This window comes from Oryctolagus cuniculus, chromosome 7 (genome assembly GCF_051225735.1).
Source record: "Oryctolagus cuniculus isolate XC-2025 breed Fujian yellow rabbit chromosome 7, ASM5122573v1, whole genome shotgun sequence".
Taxonomy (NCBI): Eukaryota; Metazoa; Chordata; class Mammalia; order Lagomorpha; family Leporidae; genus Oryctolagus; species Oryctolagus cuniculus.
In genome coordinates, this window is record NC_142873.1 from 80,169,888 (window position 1) to 80,185,758 (window position 15,871).

General features: G+C 41.7%; 1 protein-coding gene across 30 annotated transcripts in view; it reads left to right on the plus strand.

Moving 5' to 3' along the window:
* The first annotated feature begins 4,611 nt into the window (after positions 1 to 4,611).
* The window catches only part of ZNF644 (zinc finger protein 644), a 116,116-nt gene continuing 104,856 nt past the window's right edge, over positions 4,612 to 15,871 (plus strand). For 5 of the 30 annotated variants that reach the window (XR_011390582.2, XM_008264899.5, XM_008264904.5 and 2 more), the window contains exon 1: positions 4,612 to 4,981. The gene's annotated coding sequence lies outside the window, so the exon portion shown is untranslated. Of the gene's footprint in view, positions 4,982 to 5,169; positions 5,283 to 5,371; positions 5,705 to 5,774; positions 6,377 to 7,004; positions 7,140 to 15,871 lie in introns of those variants that run through there. The other 25 variants (XM_070078079.2, XM_070078080.2, XM_070078065.2 and 22 more) reach the window with 15 other exon arrangements.

Consider the following 15,871-nt stretch of genomic DNA (forward strand, 5'->3'; position numbering starts at 1 on the left):
AAGGCCACGTGACTAGAGTGCCGACTAGTGGAAAGTCAGAAGCGTTTTTTTCATCATATAATGGAAGGACTTTAGGTCCTTGAGTAACTGTCCCAAGGCCTCTCCTCCTTTTCCAACTGCCTGCAGTGAAGTATGCCGTGAACAAAAAAATGAAACTTACTGAGATTTAAGGTTATATGTTACATCTGTAGGTTATTATTAATACTTCCTTGGCTTCCATTATACTATGCTCTTGCCTGAATCTCCTTTTATTCCTCTTTCCCTCATTTCTTAATTTCTTGGACTTCTCCATTTCTATTTGTTCCTTAAATTTTTTAAAAAATTATTTGAGGGGCTGGCACTGCAGTGTAGTAGGTTAAGCCTCTGCCTGCAGCACCGGCATCCCGTATGGGCGCCGGTTCATGTCCTGTCTGCTCCTCTTCCAATCCAGCTCTCTGCTATGGCTTGAGAAATCAGTAGAAGATAGCTCAAGTGCTTGGGCCCCTGCACCCAAGTGGGAGACCCAGAAGAAGCTCCTGGCTTCTGACTTTAGATTGTCCAAGTTCTGGCCGTTGTAGCCATTTGGAAAGTGAACCAGTAGATGGAAGACCTCTCTTTCTATTTCTCCCTCTCTCTGTTAACTCTGCCTCTCAAATAAATAAATAAATCTTAATTTTTTTTATTTGAGAGGTAGAGTTATAGAGTGAGAAGGACAGACAGACAGATATCTTCCATCTGTGGGTTCACGCCCCATATGGCCATAACGCCAGCAGTGGGCCAGGCCAATGCCAGGAATCTGGAGCTTCTTCCAGGTCTCCCACATGAGCTCAGGGGCCCAAGTACTTGGGCCATATTCCGCGCCTTTCCCAGGCCATTAGCAGGGAGCTGGATCCAAAGTGGAGCAGCTGGGACTAGAACTGTTGTCCATATGTGATGCCTGTACTGCAGGTGGTGGCTTAACCTGCTATGCCACAACACTAGTTCCCTTAAAATTTTTTTTTTTTTTTATCTAAGGTTCCATGGCCCACAGTTTTCTTTGTCTACATGTTTCCATTAACAAACTCCATATACTCTCACAGTTTAATCTACTTACGAAATGATGATGAGTAGAATAGTAAATGTGTTGCTAGTTAGTTGTAATTTTTTTTTCACTAAACATGTATCAATATTTATGAGGCTTTAACTAGGATTTTTTAAAAAGATTTATTTATTTATTTGAAAGACAGAGTTACAGAGAGGCAGAGAGAGATAGAGATAGAGATAGAGATAGAGATAGAGATAGAGATAGAGGGAGAGAGAGAGAGAGAGAGAGAGAGAGAGAAAGAGAGAAAGTCTTGCATCCGTTGGTTCACTCCGCAGATGGCTGCAATGGCCAGAGCTGCTCCAATCTGAAGCCAGGAGCCAGGAGTTTCCTCCGGGTCTCCCACATGGGTGTAGGGGTCCAAGCACTTAGCCATCTTCCACTGCCGTCCCAGGCCATAGCAGAGAGCTGGGTTGGAAGTGGAGCAGCAGGGACCCGAACCAGCACCTATATGGGATGCCGGCACTGCAGGCGGTGGCCTTACTTGCTACACTTTAGCGCCAACCCTTTAACTATGGTTTTTAAATTTTTATTTATTTCCTCATCTCCCCCCATTCCCTGATAAATTGAGAATTGCCTATATCTTTTTTCCAGTTTTTTCATTGAACTGTAAAAGTTCCTCATTTATTCAACACTATTAATTGTCTGCAGGGAACTGTGTTATCTGTGCAAGGAAGAAAGATAATCAGTGACTGCTGGTTGAATTGAATGTAATTTATTGCATACCTGTTCTATGTAAGGCTCTGTGCTGGGTCAGAGGAGGACAAAAATAAATATAAACCTTGCTTTCTGTGTACATCTTCATCTCTGTCTACTCCAAGCATCTTCCCTATTCCCACCCCAGTGAACAAACATAATGAACTCTTTGCAATTCCATAACAGTGACTTCCCTTTCAGTTTTGGCACTCAGAGGTGGGTCCAGAACTACTGAAGTCCTAAGCAAAACCCAACACTTGTTTCGACTTTATTCCAAAGATAGATTGATATTTCATTTTTTCTTTTTGCCTAGAATTCAGAAGTGTTGGAATGGAGGAGAATTATCTGTTTTTATCTAACAATGAGTTGCATTCTCATTTTGAGTAAGTCATTTGAGACCAGTGCTTACTTTATATCTTTTATTGAGTAATTCCACTCACTGGAATAATGAATTAATAAACTATGCTAATATTGTCAGATTCCAACATTTTATCAGTAGCCAGGTCTTGCTTTTCCTTCCTCCCTCCTCTTTCCCTTCCTTCTTATCTCCTTCCCTCCCTCTCGCCCTCCCTCCCTCCATCATTCCTTCCCTCCCTTCCTTCCTGTTCTAGGTTTTCACCAGGTATATGTATCAGAGCATGATTTTATTCAGAGCATCATTTTACTCAATGAGTAGATGTGCTCCCAGGATCAAACTGTTTCCTGCATATTGATTTTCATTCTCAATAGCAATTTCCTTTTAAATTCTTTAAATATCGGCATTGAATTATGTATTGGTCCTTGGATTTTTCCAACTGCCTTTATTATTTTTTATATTGCATTACTTTATTCAAGTTTTCTGTTCTTATATTTTCTTCCACTCAGAGAGTTTTGAAATCTACTTTGCTTATAAACAGTTTCATCGACTATTACTACTTCTACTTTTAGAATTGCTGCTACAGGGGCAGACATTTAGCCTAGCTGTTAAGACACTGGCATCTCATGTCAGAGTACCTGCGTTCACTTATCAAGCTCTAGCTCCTGACACCAGCTTCCTGCTAAAGCAGATTCTGGGAGGTAGCAGTGATGGCTCAAGTGATTGGGTTCCTATCACCCCTGTGATTGAGTTTGTGGCTCCTGGCTTAGGTCCCTCCTTCCCCCAACTTGGACATTTGGCCAGTGAACCAATCATTGGGAGCTTCCTCTCTCTGTCTCCATCTCTCTGCCTCTCAAATAAATTTTTTAAAAATGATGCTATTACTTCTACCACTACCACTTCTATAGTAGTATAGTTCAGTTGCCAAGTTCTAGCACTAACAGATGCTTCATTAGAGACAAGTTACTGATCACGCTGAGTTCTAAATGGTTCTATTTGCTTGGAGTGTGATCCGTCAGTGGTGAACATTCACAACACTTTTGTTGTTGGTCTTGGTAACTGCTTTTGTTGTAATAGAATTTCCATAGTACATGCTATTTTTTAGCGAGATTGAGAGACAGAGAGAGAGAGAGAAAATCTTCCATCTATCTTCCATCTGCCGGTTCACTCCCCACAACAGTCAGGGCTGGGCCAGGTGGAAGCCAGGAGCCAGGAACTCCATTCTGGCTTTCCACATGTGTAGCAGGGGCCTGAGCACTTAAGCCATCATCTGCTGCCTGGCAGGATCATTATCAGGAAGCTGGATCATTAGTGGGGCAGCTGGGACTCAGACAGGGGATGTAGGCATTGCAAGCGGCTGCTTAACCTGCTGTGCTGTAACAATGCCCTGCATAATGTTTTTGTTTGTTGTAAGTTCAATAAGCTGAGAATGTCCAGTTTTAATGGCTTCTGCAAATGGAATGATCCAAAGGGCATCCCCATCCATTGGCTGAACATATATACACAGTTTTCTGTTAGCAAAGAAGGAACATTTGCATTTTGACAAAGTCCAAAGAGCTATGTGACTTTGAGGAAGTTACCCAATCTCTCTTTGCCTCATTAGATGTAACAAAATTGAACAAATGAGAAAAGTGCTTGATACATAGCCAGTATTCCAGAGTATTAGCCATATAATGAACTAATAAGCAGTTAGTGTATTTAGTCAGGTATCTGTTGTTTACACTTATGCTTGCTGCCAATCAAGGTACCATCCTATAAGAGACTATTTCTCATTCTTACTAAATAAATACAATTATGGTGTATTCCTCTGAATGCCAATAGCATCTTGAGGGTTTGGAGGAGCACAGTTTATGATAGTTTTTGATACTTTTTGATTTTTCCACTTTTAAGTGAGGAAACAGAGGTTCGGAAAAGCCAGAGTTTCTTGTGACAGGACTAGTAGATTGAGTTAATCTTAAACACCTTACCAACTTCTTGTTTCAACTTCTTTGTTCAGTTCAAAAGCAAAGGGAATAGTCCCTAATCAGTGTTTCTTGGCCAGAATCCTGTGGCGAACGCTAGTTAAAAGGAAGCGTTCCAGAACCCCTTGGGACCTACTGATTCTTCGAAGGGTTAACTAGCAATCAGGTGCTTCCTACATAACTTTGGGAAAACTTTCTCTAATGCAGGGAGAAAGTATCCTCCTAGAGACAAGCTAGTTCCCACCAGGGCATCTTTTAGGGTAGGCTGGCCTGGTAATTCAGATGCCCCACTTGAGGCTTTGCCCGGCCCTCAAGCATCTAACAGTTGGTTCCTTAAGATCCTAAAAACCTCTCTGCTATTCTCCACAGCTGTGACTGGTAAACCCTGCGTTCCGTAGCTGTTTTCCTCAACAGGAGGAAAATGCAAAGGATTCTGGCACGCTCGTGATCGTGGAAATCAAACATGGGCCTGTTCCACCTTAAAGGGCCTAGGCATGCTTGGTGTTTGGGTCTCACAGAGTTTGGGCACCACCATATTTGGAGCGTGCCTACTTTGGGGCGGGAACCTCCCTGGGAGTGATTAGGTCAGCGCTGGGGGAGGTGACCTTGTTTGGTTTCTGGCACCCGAGAACAGTGGTGCAGTGTTTCTGCTGCCCCCGTTTGCCTAATTGGCCCAGACGCTCCACCAGCGCCAAGCTGCCCAGGAGCTCCTCGCTGGCCACCCCCGCGGCCCGCGGCCCGGCAGAGGCGGGAAAGCAGCGCGCCTGCGCCGTGGGAACCGGGGCCGGAGGCGAAAAGCGGGGAGCGGAGGGGGGCCGCTGGAGCCGAGTAGCGTACAGAGCGGCGTGTGACGCGGGGACGCCGCGCGCTCCCAACGTCGCCCCGGTTTGACGCACACGGCACCAAACTGTGAGTTTCAGGGGTTATTTGGTCGGGTTAGCTGGGGCCCGAGTGGGTTTCGGGCCTCTGGGCTGTGGCGGCGGCGAGACTGAGGGTGGCGGAAGAACTTGGGGGACCCGGCCTCCGGCGCTCGGGCCCGGGGAGCTACGCCCTAGGCTGGGTCCCAACCATCGAAAAGGACGCATTTTGCCGCACAGGCTAAGATGGCGGCGGCGGCCGAGGAGGCGGAGTTGGTGCTACACAAGGAGCCCGGGCCCTGGGTTCGGGGAGGCGGCGGCCGCGGCGGCCGCGGGGGGCCGCGGAGCCTGAGGTGAGCGGCGGCCGCCGCCGCGGGGCGGGACTCGACGGGAGGCGGGGGTGGGGGGGCTTTTCCGCCGCGGCGTCGGAGGATCCGGTAGCGGACACAAAGGGGCTGAGCTGGGCGCTAGACTTGGGGGTTTTGTTTAGTCACATGAAGCCGAGCAGCCAGTGAGCGGTAGGGGGAAGGGGCCGAGATCAGGCGGCTTGGGGAGCCTGGCGGTCGCCATTGCAATGCACTGGGTAACGGGGCGGTCCCAGAGCAGTCACCAGCCCCTCTTCCAGGCTGCTCGGTCCTGGCCAGAAGCGCCGGCTCTGGCAGTACTGTACACACCCCTCCCCTGATTTGGGACTGGACCCCATAGCCCTCCCCTCCCCCCCTCCCCGTTCTGCAAGATCTCGTGCCGCTAGGTGCCCGGGAAGTAACAGCAAGAGGTAAATCGTTCGAAGTGTTGGGTTGCCAGGGGCTTGGTGGGTGTCCAGCTAAAGCTTTTTGCCTCTCCAGGTCTGATTCCCTGGCCTTTGTGTCCCTGGGAGCTTACTCTCTGCCAGAGGAGAGCAGGTGTGCTCCACTCCTCCCGTGAACCTGAAGATGAGTTGCCCCCGACCCTTCTCAGTGATTGGAGACTTAGGTGGTGGAGCTAAAGGTTTCTTGTTACCAGACTTCCGCAGACGACTCTCGTGTTGGGATCCATCCATGGTTTAGCAACATAGGTGGAAAAGTTTTTCTCGAACTGTTGAAGTAATTTTTACGTAAATAGAGTTGTTACAAAACTTTTCTGTTTAGACTTGAGATTTTGTATGATCATTTTGCTCAACCCGGGGATCAACACGGTTAGAGGCTTGAAATGATGGTCCTGTGTTGTATACAAGTTGATAATTTCAACGGAAATACCAAAACACCATCCGCCTGTTTGGGCCAGTCCTGACTAAGGCCAAGCCTTTTGCATCTGGATGATAGATTAGATTTGCCTTAATCGTGAATTCCCTCCCTGCAGTAAGTTTACTGTACTTACATTCTTTTGGTCCCACAAGAAGAAAGCATTTCAAAAAATAGACAAGTTCCACAAGGAAAGGAAGCCTGCTATTTTACCTTCAGTGCCATGTGTAAGTATCCAGGGAACTTGATGGCAGCAACCATGTAGGCTGGGTAAGAAAAACTAGTTTTATATTGAGGTTATAAGTTAGCTAACGAATCATTTTAATGGGTGAAACATGAAGATTTGACTAGTATTAATGCAGTGGTAGGTATACCTGCCACTGGTAAAATCGAGGTGATTTGAGTTCTTGGATTTCTAGCAATTTAAAGTTATACCGCACTAATGTCGTAATATTGGTATTGACTGATAGCAAAGCACAAAATTTTGAAACAGCTAATGTTTTCTTTTTGCCATTAACAACAAAATTACTTGAAGGGATATTTAAACACATTGGGAGCACTAACTTTGTTTGGATCTCTGTTCAAATTGAAATTTGAACTTTTCACCATTACTTAAAAGTCATTTTCCTTGTTTATTTTTTTAGATATATAGCTTCTCTTTTTAAGTTAGTTTTTCCCAATAGAGCACTATCTTCTTTTAGTAAATGGGAGATGCATTAATATTAGCAGTGTATTCCTTGATCAGTTTTACAGTGGACGAAATCTCAAAGAGCAACTGCCCTTACCTGCCTTTCATTAATAATCAATTATTACTAGTGATTATTATTAGTGGCATAATAGAAAATTTTCTTTCAGCTTCTGCCTCATTGCTGTTTTCACTTGTCATACTGCAACCACTTAACCAATAATGGCTAAAAAATGAAACAAAGGAGTGTTGCTGAGAATCCTTGTTAATTAAATACAATTACATTAGCAAGAACTCCTGTGACAGTAAGTTAACTGTTTAATGCTAGTGTGTGTGACCTAATTTTTAAAGTGATTTACAGTGAAACAAATTCAGATGCGAAATATAGAAATTTCAGAGCATTGTCGTTTTTGAATTTTGAAATTTTCCAAAAGCTTTCTTGGCCCAGACGTTTTAAAAATTCAAAAACAACAGCAACCAGGTATTGGATAAACTGCTTGGAAGTTTGAAATAACTGCCTTGATGGCTTGTTGAGTTGCATGAGAAGTGAGATAAATGCTGCAAACAATGGTGCAAGTGCCTTTCGTTTTGCAGTGCTGTTTTGGTTAGGTAAACGAACACACCACTCAGGTGGCTCCTGTTTAAAACAGCTGTCTAAGATTTAGTACTCCTACTGAGTGGTAGATCTGTAATGTCCCTTAGACATGCAACAAGCAGGAAGGTCATGAATGGTGGTGTCCTACAGTGATGTTCAACTTCTTTGGATATAAGATTTAGCAAAAATGGCTACATTGTTTCAAGGTTGTAACGCTTTCATGGGTCAATTAAAGGTGCTTTTACCTTATTGACTTTTCTAAAGAGTTGAGAAACTCATAATTCTTAACACTTTGTGAGTGGATTGAATTACTTTGGTTTTGTGTTAACTAGGGTTACTCTCAGATTATTTGTAATGATAAAATCTGTCTCCTATAGAGCTAAACATTTTCCAGACTTAATTCGTCATTCAGGTTACAAGAGGGAGAGATTTGGTTGCATTGAGACTGGTAATAGGTAAAAGGAGGGGAAAAGAAAGTCTCAAGGAGAGTCACAAGATGATGGAGGGTATCTCCAATTTATAGAAAGTTCAGATTTACTTTCATCCCCAAAACACTGTCAGTGTTTAGAATTATTTGCTAAAGAATGTGATGCTGGAAGGAAAAGAGTGTATCTTATTCTTGGGAGAATGTTTTTCTCGGGACTGCTTTTCAGTCAGATCTTCAGGCAGTTTGCAGGAAATGCAGAAATTGGTATGTTGAATTAACCAGCCCTAATCTTGAACACTAATTTTAGAAATCTTTTTTTTTTTTAAGTTAACAAATATTTTTAAAGTTGTAGTCTTCTGAAATAAAACAAAAATAAGGATGGGTGCTGTAATACTTTGGATAGATACTCAAAAGATTTGGTGTTTTCATTAATTTCTTTGCTTTAGAAAAGACATCTGTTTTGTACATGGAGAATCTATAAATGTTGAATATTATTAGTTTGTAGCATTAACTGGAACAGTGCTAGAAGTGAGGTATTGAATTCAGGTTTATTTAGAGGGAAATAGCTGCTCTTAATATTGCAAGCCATTTACACCTATGAGTTTTCAGAGAATTGAGTTATGGAACTGAATCTAGCACTAGCTCACCCTGCTGGTTGGCCAAAGTATTTCTCCTCTTCCTTCTCAAAAGAAATAGGACAGGAGACCCAGAGAAAGGTAGAGTCCCCTTGGAAAAGATGTTCCCCTCCCCAAGGCCTTGGTTGCTCCGCTGTTTGTTTCTCAGTTGTTGCCTAAGTTGAATTGTGGAGGTACTATCCTTCTTGAAGTTAACTGAGAACTCCTATGTGAGTAATGGAGAGTTGGTATGCTTCCCTACTCTTAAGTCCAAGGTAAACCCTTTGTCAATCAGAGATTATCAAGAACAAAAAGTCCTGTAGGATAACTTTCGAGGAGGAGAAACATGAGAATTTTCAAGAAGAAGAGGAGGGTCCTGCCAAAGCAGAAGCAGCAGCATTTCATGCTTTTCTTGCATGGGGGAAAGTGAGACTGAACTGAGGCTAACTTTTTGAAGAGATTTCCTTTTTATTATCCCTTCCTGCTTCTGCTGTCTGCAAGCTGTAGCCTTACTATTTCACTTGGGATTCTTTGAAAGTATGCTCCTTGAGACTTGTAGCATTGAAGTTGATTAAAGATTATTTGTACAGATTTTATAAACATAAATGTTTATATTTCATGAGCCACACAGTTGATTGTAATTAAAAATGTCCAATGAAGTGTTAGGATTAAAGTATTTTACATATTAATAATCTAATATTTTAAAATGATTAATCTTTTAATCCTTTTGTCTATAGTGTTTATTATTTACTTGCTTTTATCAGCTTCTTGAGGAAGATGTTAAATATAACTAGTACTTCAGATCATCATTTTTAGTGACAGTGATTCACACCTTTCTGTTGACTGGTGTGTGCCAATGGATAAAATGTGTGGCAAAATTGAAATTAATTGCCTTTTGCTTACTACCGACTTAATATTTTACACACGCACACACACACACTCACAATATGTATCAGGGAACTTCAAAAAGTTTATAGAAAAATGTTTATTTGTGCAAAAAATTTTGAAACCCATGCATACTTGTATACACATACACACATACAGAATCACATTTGCATTTGTAATTATGTGTGTGTTAAGAAGCAAGACGGGGTGATGTTTAAAGTGTAGGCCTTAAAGCAAAATTAGTAGAGTTCAATTTTAGCCGCGTGATCACTAGGTAAATAGGTTGATGGTAATACCATCTTCATAGAGGTGTAAGGTTTATGTTATGTAATTCATATAAAGATCTTAGCATTCACTGTGTGCCAGAAAGCTAAGAAATTGACAGCTTTTAGAATAATAATAGTTACTATTATTGTTTAACAATAATTTTGACAGTAATTTGAAATTTTTATAATTTAGAATTGTATACTTCCACTAAGGTACCTTTTAAAGCCATATATATAAAGACAGTGTTATAAAGAAAGTGAGAGACAGGCATCAAAATGTGCCTTCTCCGGTTCTATTAGCAAAACCTGAAACCAGGTTACATTTTAGAAATGTGTTCCCTTTCTTGCTGTGCTTATGAACTGATGCAGTTGGGAGTGAGTGCATTTTAGTGAGGTTACTTTCCAGCCAATGTGTGCTTTTTGTCTTTGTTACTTCTTCATTTTCTTTACTCCTTTAATAAACTTCTGACCCTAATGGTGACCTTAAGTAGAGGTAAAGCGGTGAGTGGCTGAGTATATTTGTATGTAATATGCATTTGAACTGTAGATGCGAGTGAGGAGTGGTTGGCACAGTAGCTAGATGGAAGAGGGGAATGTGATCTTTTCATTGCTTAGTGAGGGCATTTCCCCCAAACATTTCCCTCTGTTTTCCTCTCCACACTTTGTTTTGTATATGTGTATGCTAATTTAGTGTTAAAGTTACCATTTCCTCTTTCTACCACCTACTTCACCCACGAGAAACACACATTTTAAGCTTTATAACAAAGTTGTAGAGGGCAGCTTGTTCTTCAATTTGTGAGATTTTTCTCTGGATTTTAAACTTTACATTATAAAAGCATTTTTTGCCTACCCCTTTTCAAGTGATATCTTACTTCCCACATTGTTTATTCATACATATAAAGACTCTTTGTCTTGGCTCCTGCACAATGATGTTAGCCAAAATGGAGGCTGTTCTTTTCTTTACTGAGTGTCTGAAATGAAAAAAAATCAAGCTTAATCAGAATTAATACTCTGGGATTAGGATTACTCAGGTTTAATCATGCTGTCTATCCTTTCTGCTGGGACATTTAACTCCAGATTGCATATAAACAAAATGTAGACAATTTAGACCCTTCTGAAAACAACTTACGTTTTTACATTTTGAAAATACAGCAATATTAATTGGACACTTAAATGCTATTTAGTTACTATCATTGATTTCTAATAATGTTTAATTTGTAAAAGACTAGCTTAAGGGGCCGGCGCCGTTGCTCACTTGGTTAATCCTCTACCTGCATCCCATATAGGCGCCGGGTTCTAGTCCCTGTTGCTCCTCTTCCAGTCCAGCTCTCTGCTGTGGCCTGGGAGGGCAGTGGAGGATGGCCCAGGTCCTCGGCCCCTGCACCCACATGGGAGACCAGGAGGAAGCGCCTGGCTCCTGGCTTCGGATCCGCGCAGTGCTGGCCGAGGCAGCCATTTTGGGGAGTGAATCAACAGAAGAAAGACCTTTCTTTCTATCTCTCTCTCACTTTCTATAACTCTACTGTCAAATAAAGACTAGTTTAATATTGAACTCTTATACTCATTGGGAGGATGACATGTGTATATATATACACACACATATATATATACATTTTTAATATTTATTTATTTGAAAGTCAGAGTTACATAGAGATGTTCACTCCTCAGATGACTGCAATGGTCAGCACTGGATCAGGCCGAAGCCAAGAGCTTCATCTGTTACCATGTGGGTGGAAGGGGCCCAAAGACTTGGGCCATCTTCTGCTGCTTTTCCCAGGCCATCAGGGAACTGAATCAGAAGTGGAGCAGCCAGGACACTAACTGGCACCCATAAGGGATGCTGGCACTGCAGGCAGCAGCTTAACCCACTGTGCCAGCTCCCAAGATGACATATATTAAAAGATAATTTGTGGGACATAGTGACTAGTTAGTATTGTATATTTGAAAATTTCTTAGGATATATTTTAGGTGTTGTTACAAAAAAGTATGAGGCAGTGTCTATGTTAATCATCTTGATTTAATTGTTCTACAATGTATGCATATTTCAAAATATGTATACCATAGATGTACATAGTTTTTATTTGTCATTTTAATAACTGAGTAAAAGAATAAAAAGGATAATTTGTGGGACATTTATAAATAGACATTATAGGTCAGCACTGACCAAAGAAATATGTTGACCCATAAATGCGATTAAAACTTTTTATAGCCACGTTACAGAAAAGGAAGTGAAATATCATTTAGCCCAGTATGTCCAAAATACTATCATTCCATAATATAAATGATTGTGATATTTTGCATTTTTTTCCTCCAATATTAAATCTTCAAAATACAGTGGTATTGTGTACTTACATTACCTCTCAATTTGGACTAAGCAGACTTTAGGTGCTCAGTAGCTACTAGCCATATGTGGTTACTGTATTGGACAGTGCAGTTACAAATTTTAAGTTCTGTAGGGGTATTTAGAAAGGATACAGCAGAAATTGAACTGAACCTTAAAGAATGGCCAAGAAGAGGATATTCCTATTAAGAAGTGATGGGAGGGGCTGATGTTGTGGTGTGGAGGTAAAGGTGCCGCCAGCATCCCATATGGGTGCTGGTTCAAGACCCGGCTGCTGTACTTCCAATCCAACTGCCTACTAATGTGCCTGGGAAAGTAGTGGAAGATGGCCCGAGTCCTTGGGCCCTGCACCCGTGTGGAAGACCTGAAAGAAGCTTCTGGCTTCAGATCAGACCAGCTCTTGCCATTGTGGCCATTTGGGGAGTGAACCAGTGGGTGGAAGATGCTCTCTTTCTCTCCCTCTCTCTCTCTCTAACTCTGTCTTTCAAGTAAATAAAGAGATACTAAAAAAAGAAAAGTGATGGGAATTCAAAGAGATACGGGGGCCACTGCTGTTTAGGCTTAAGCTGCTGCTTGCGATGCTTGCATCATATCAGAATGCTAGTTCTAGTCCCAGCTTCTCCTCTTCCCCTTCAGCTCCCTGCTAATGAACCTGGAAGCCTGCAGAAGATGGCCCCTATGTTTGGGCTGCTGCCACCCACATGGAAGACCCACATGGAGCTACTGGCTTTGGACTGGCCCAGTCCCCGCCATTGGGAACATTTGGGGAGTGAACCAGCAGATGGATGATAGAGATCTCTCTCTCTCTTTCTCTCCTCCTTTCCCTCAACACTGACTTTCAAATTAAAAAAAAAAAAATACAATTTGAAACTAGATAATAGAGTAGCTTAAATCCAATTTAGGAAATTTGATTTGTTTTGGGTGAGTGGGTAGATTGTATATTGGAAGGTGCCTCATCCATGAGTACTTGATGGTTGAATTAACAACACAGAATAAGAAAAATCCTAGAAGAAACTTAGTAAACGAAGCCTTTTGGATCTTCTAAGGGGAAAGACTTCTGGTTAGGGAATATTGGTATTCTGTGATTAGTAATATGATGGAGATTGATCAAAATGAGAATTGGGAAAAGGGTTTGGCCATTATTGGTGACTTGTTTTTAACTATTTCATTTAAGTATAAGAGATATACACTGAAGTATACAAATCTTATGAGTATAATTCAGGGAATTTATATAGATATAGATATAGATATAGATAGATAGATAGACAGACTCAGGTAGCTTCTACCTAGATCTTGGTAGAGGGAGGACATTTTCTGCACTGAAAAAAGTGCCGTGTGCTTCTATTCACCTCACAGAAATAATCACTATGTGATCTCTGTTACCATAAATTAGTTTTGCTTGTTTTAAAACTTGGTTATGGCACATTTGTCCTCCTTTAGAAGGGTATTGACAGTTAATGTTTGAATCTGTTTCCCTCTTTTTTGTCCTTGTTTGGCATTGTGTAAGTTTGGAGGCAAATGAGATGGCAGTTGGTACCATGGCCTTTCTCTCTTTCTCCACTGTGGTCTATGCCAAGCTTAGAGGTATTTTTCTGTTGGCATTAATGCTAACCCGTTAGAGGTTAGCTTTATGTCTTGCAGATTTGCTTAGAATGTAGAGATTTGAGTTGCCTCCACTGATAGTGTAGCTGTCTGGTTAGATTTCATTACAGTATTCTGTAGGCATATAGCCAAGAAGTAGGTGGAAGAGGTCTTAGATTGCCTCCTTATATAGATGCCTTTTGGAGCCTCTCTAACTGTAGCTTCAAGGTCTTACGTAAGTTAGCTTTGAGGCTTCTGGTTGCTTAATAAGATATTTGGTTTTTTTCTTATTGTGGATGTAGAGGTGGGAATAAATTGTTGTACTTGTGTTTACAGGTAAGTACCTCTCAAATAGAAGGATTTTGACGTTTGTGTACAAGTAACTAGAATATTACCTTATGGACAATTGCACAAAAGTTTGAATGATTAAAATCCAGATAGAGGAAACTGTTGACTGAGAACCAAAATGAAATAAAATTGTTGATTATTATTGTTACTTCTAGTGCTTGAATCAGTGTTTCTCCAAATGGAATTAATAGTTGGAGCATTAGTGTTCATCAGTATTGAGCAGTGAAAGCCTTATAGTGTATGACTTGTAATAAAGCTGTAAAAAGTACATGATAATGAAAATATTTTTTAAAAAGATTTTATTTATTTGAAAGAGTTACAGAGAGAGGTCTTCCATACGCTGATTCACTCCCCAAATGGCCACAACTGCTGGAGCTGGGCCAGTCCGAAGCCAGGAGCTTCTTCTGGGTCTCCCACATGGTTGCAGGGGCTCAAGCACTTGGATGGTTTTATGCTGCTGTCTTAGGCACATTAGCAGGGAGCTGGATTGGAAGTGGAGCAGCCAGGACTCCAACCAGCGCCCCTATGAAATGCTGGCTGGCTCTGCAGGCTGGGGCATTAACCTGCTGTGCCACAAAAATACTACTTTTCAATCTAGAATGTGTACATAGTTTTGAAGAATGGATATATTTTGTAAATTATGCAGAAATGTAATGTTTGTTGAATGTACTCTTGGTCTAAGAATTTTAATAATTGTCTTGAAGAAATAATAAAACTTCATCTTTCAACTTTATTTTTTTTGAAAGGCAGAGTTACAGAGAGGCAGAGGCAGAGGTCTTCCATCCGCTGGTTCACTTCCCAAATGACTGCAATGTCTGGAGCTGGGCCTATCTGAAGTGAGGAGCCAGGAGCTTCTTCCGTGTCTCCCATGCGAGTGCAGGGGCACAAGGATTTGAGCCATCCTCTACTGCTGCCTCAGGCCATAGCGGAGAGTTGGATTGGAAGTGGAACAGCCGGGACCCAAATCAATGCCCATTTGGGATGCCGGCACTGCCAGTGGCAGCTTTACCTGCTGTGCCATGTGCTGGACCTTTCAACTTTTCTAAATACAGGTTTTGTGAAGTATAAAAGGCTAAAATACTCATTTGGAAATTTTAGAAAAGTGTGCCTTAGAACAGTGAAGAGTGGGGCCAGTGCCGTGGTATAGTGGGGAAAGCCACTACCTGCAGTGCCAGTGACCCATATAGGCTCTGGTTCTAGTCCCAACTGCTCCTCTTTTGATCCAGCTTTCTGCTATGGCCTGGGTAAGCAGTAGAGGATGGCCCAAGTCCTTGGGCCCCTGCACCTGCGTGGGAGACCCAGAAGAAGCTCCTGGCTCCTGGCTTTGGATTGGCCCAGATCCAGCCTTTGTGGCTATCTGGGAAGTGAATCAGTGAATGTAAGACCTCTCTCTCTCTCTCTCTGCCTCTCTCTAACTTTGCCTTCAAATAAATGAATTTTTTAAAAATAGTGAATATTAATCAAAACACTTTTAGATAGAAATAATATATTTAGTGTTCGATAGCATAGTGGGGGGAATATAGTTCACAGTTATGTATTATGTATATGTAAAGAACTGGAAGAGAAGCTGCTAGGATGTAAACAGACAAGAAAAATCAGGCAATTAGGAAATTTATTTATCAGTTTAAACTGTATACATGTGTTGAAATATTTCATGGCATACCCATAAAAAGTGTACAAGGATTACATTAATAAGAAAATTCAAGGTGTGGGCATTTGCCTTGGATTTAAGAAGGCCTCATCTTATAGTATGTGGGTTAGATTTCCTGCTCTGGTTCCTGATTCTAGGTTCCCGCCATTGCAGATCCTTGGAAGCAGCATGTGATGGCTCAAGTTTTTATGTCCCTGCTGCTCAAATGGGAGACCTGGCTTGAATCCATGAACTTCTTGAAGTGCCCCTTGTATGGATTGGTGGTAAATGAAGAGAATATCAAAGAGTTAGAAAAGGATGTTGAAAAGCACAGATATGGGAATCATGGC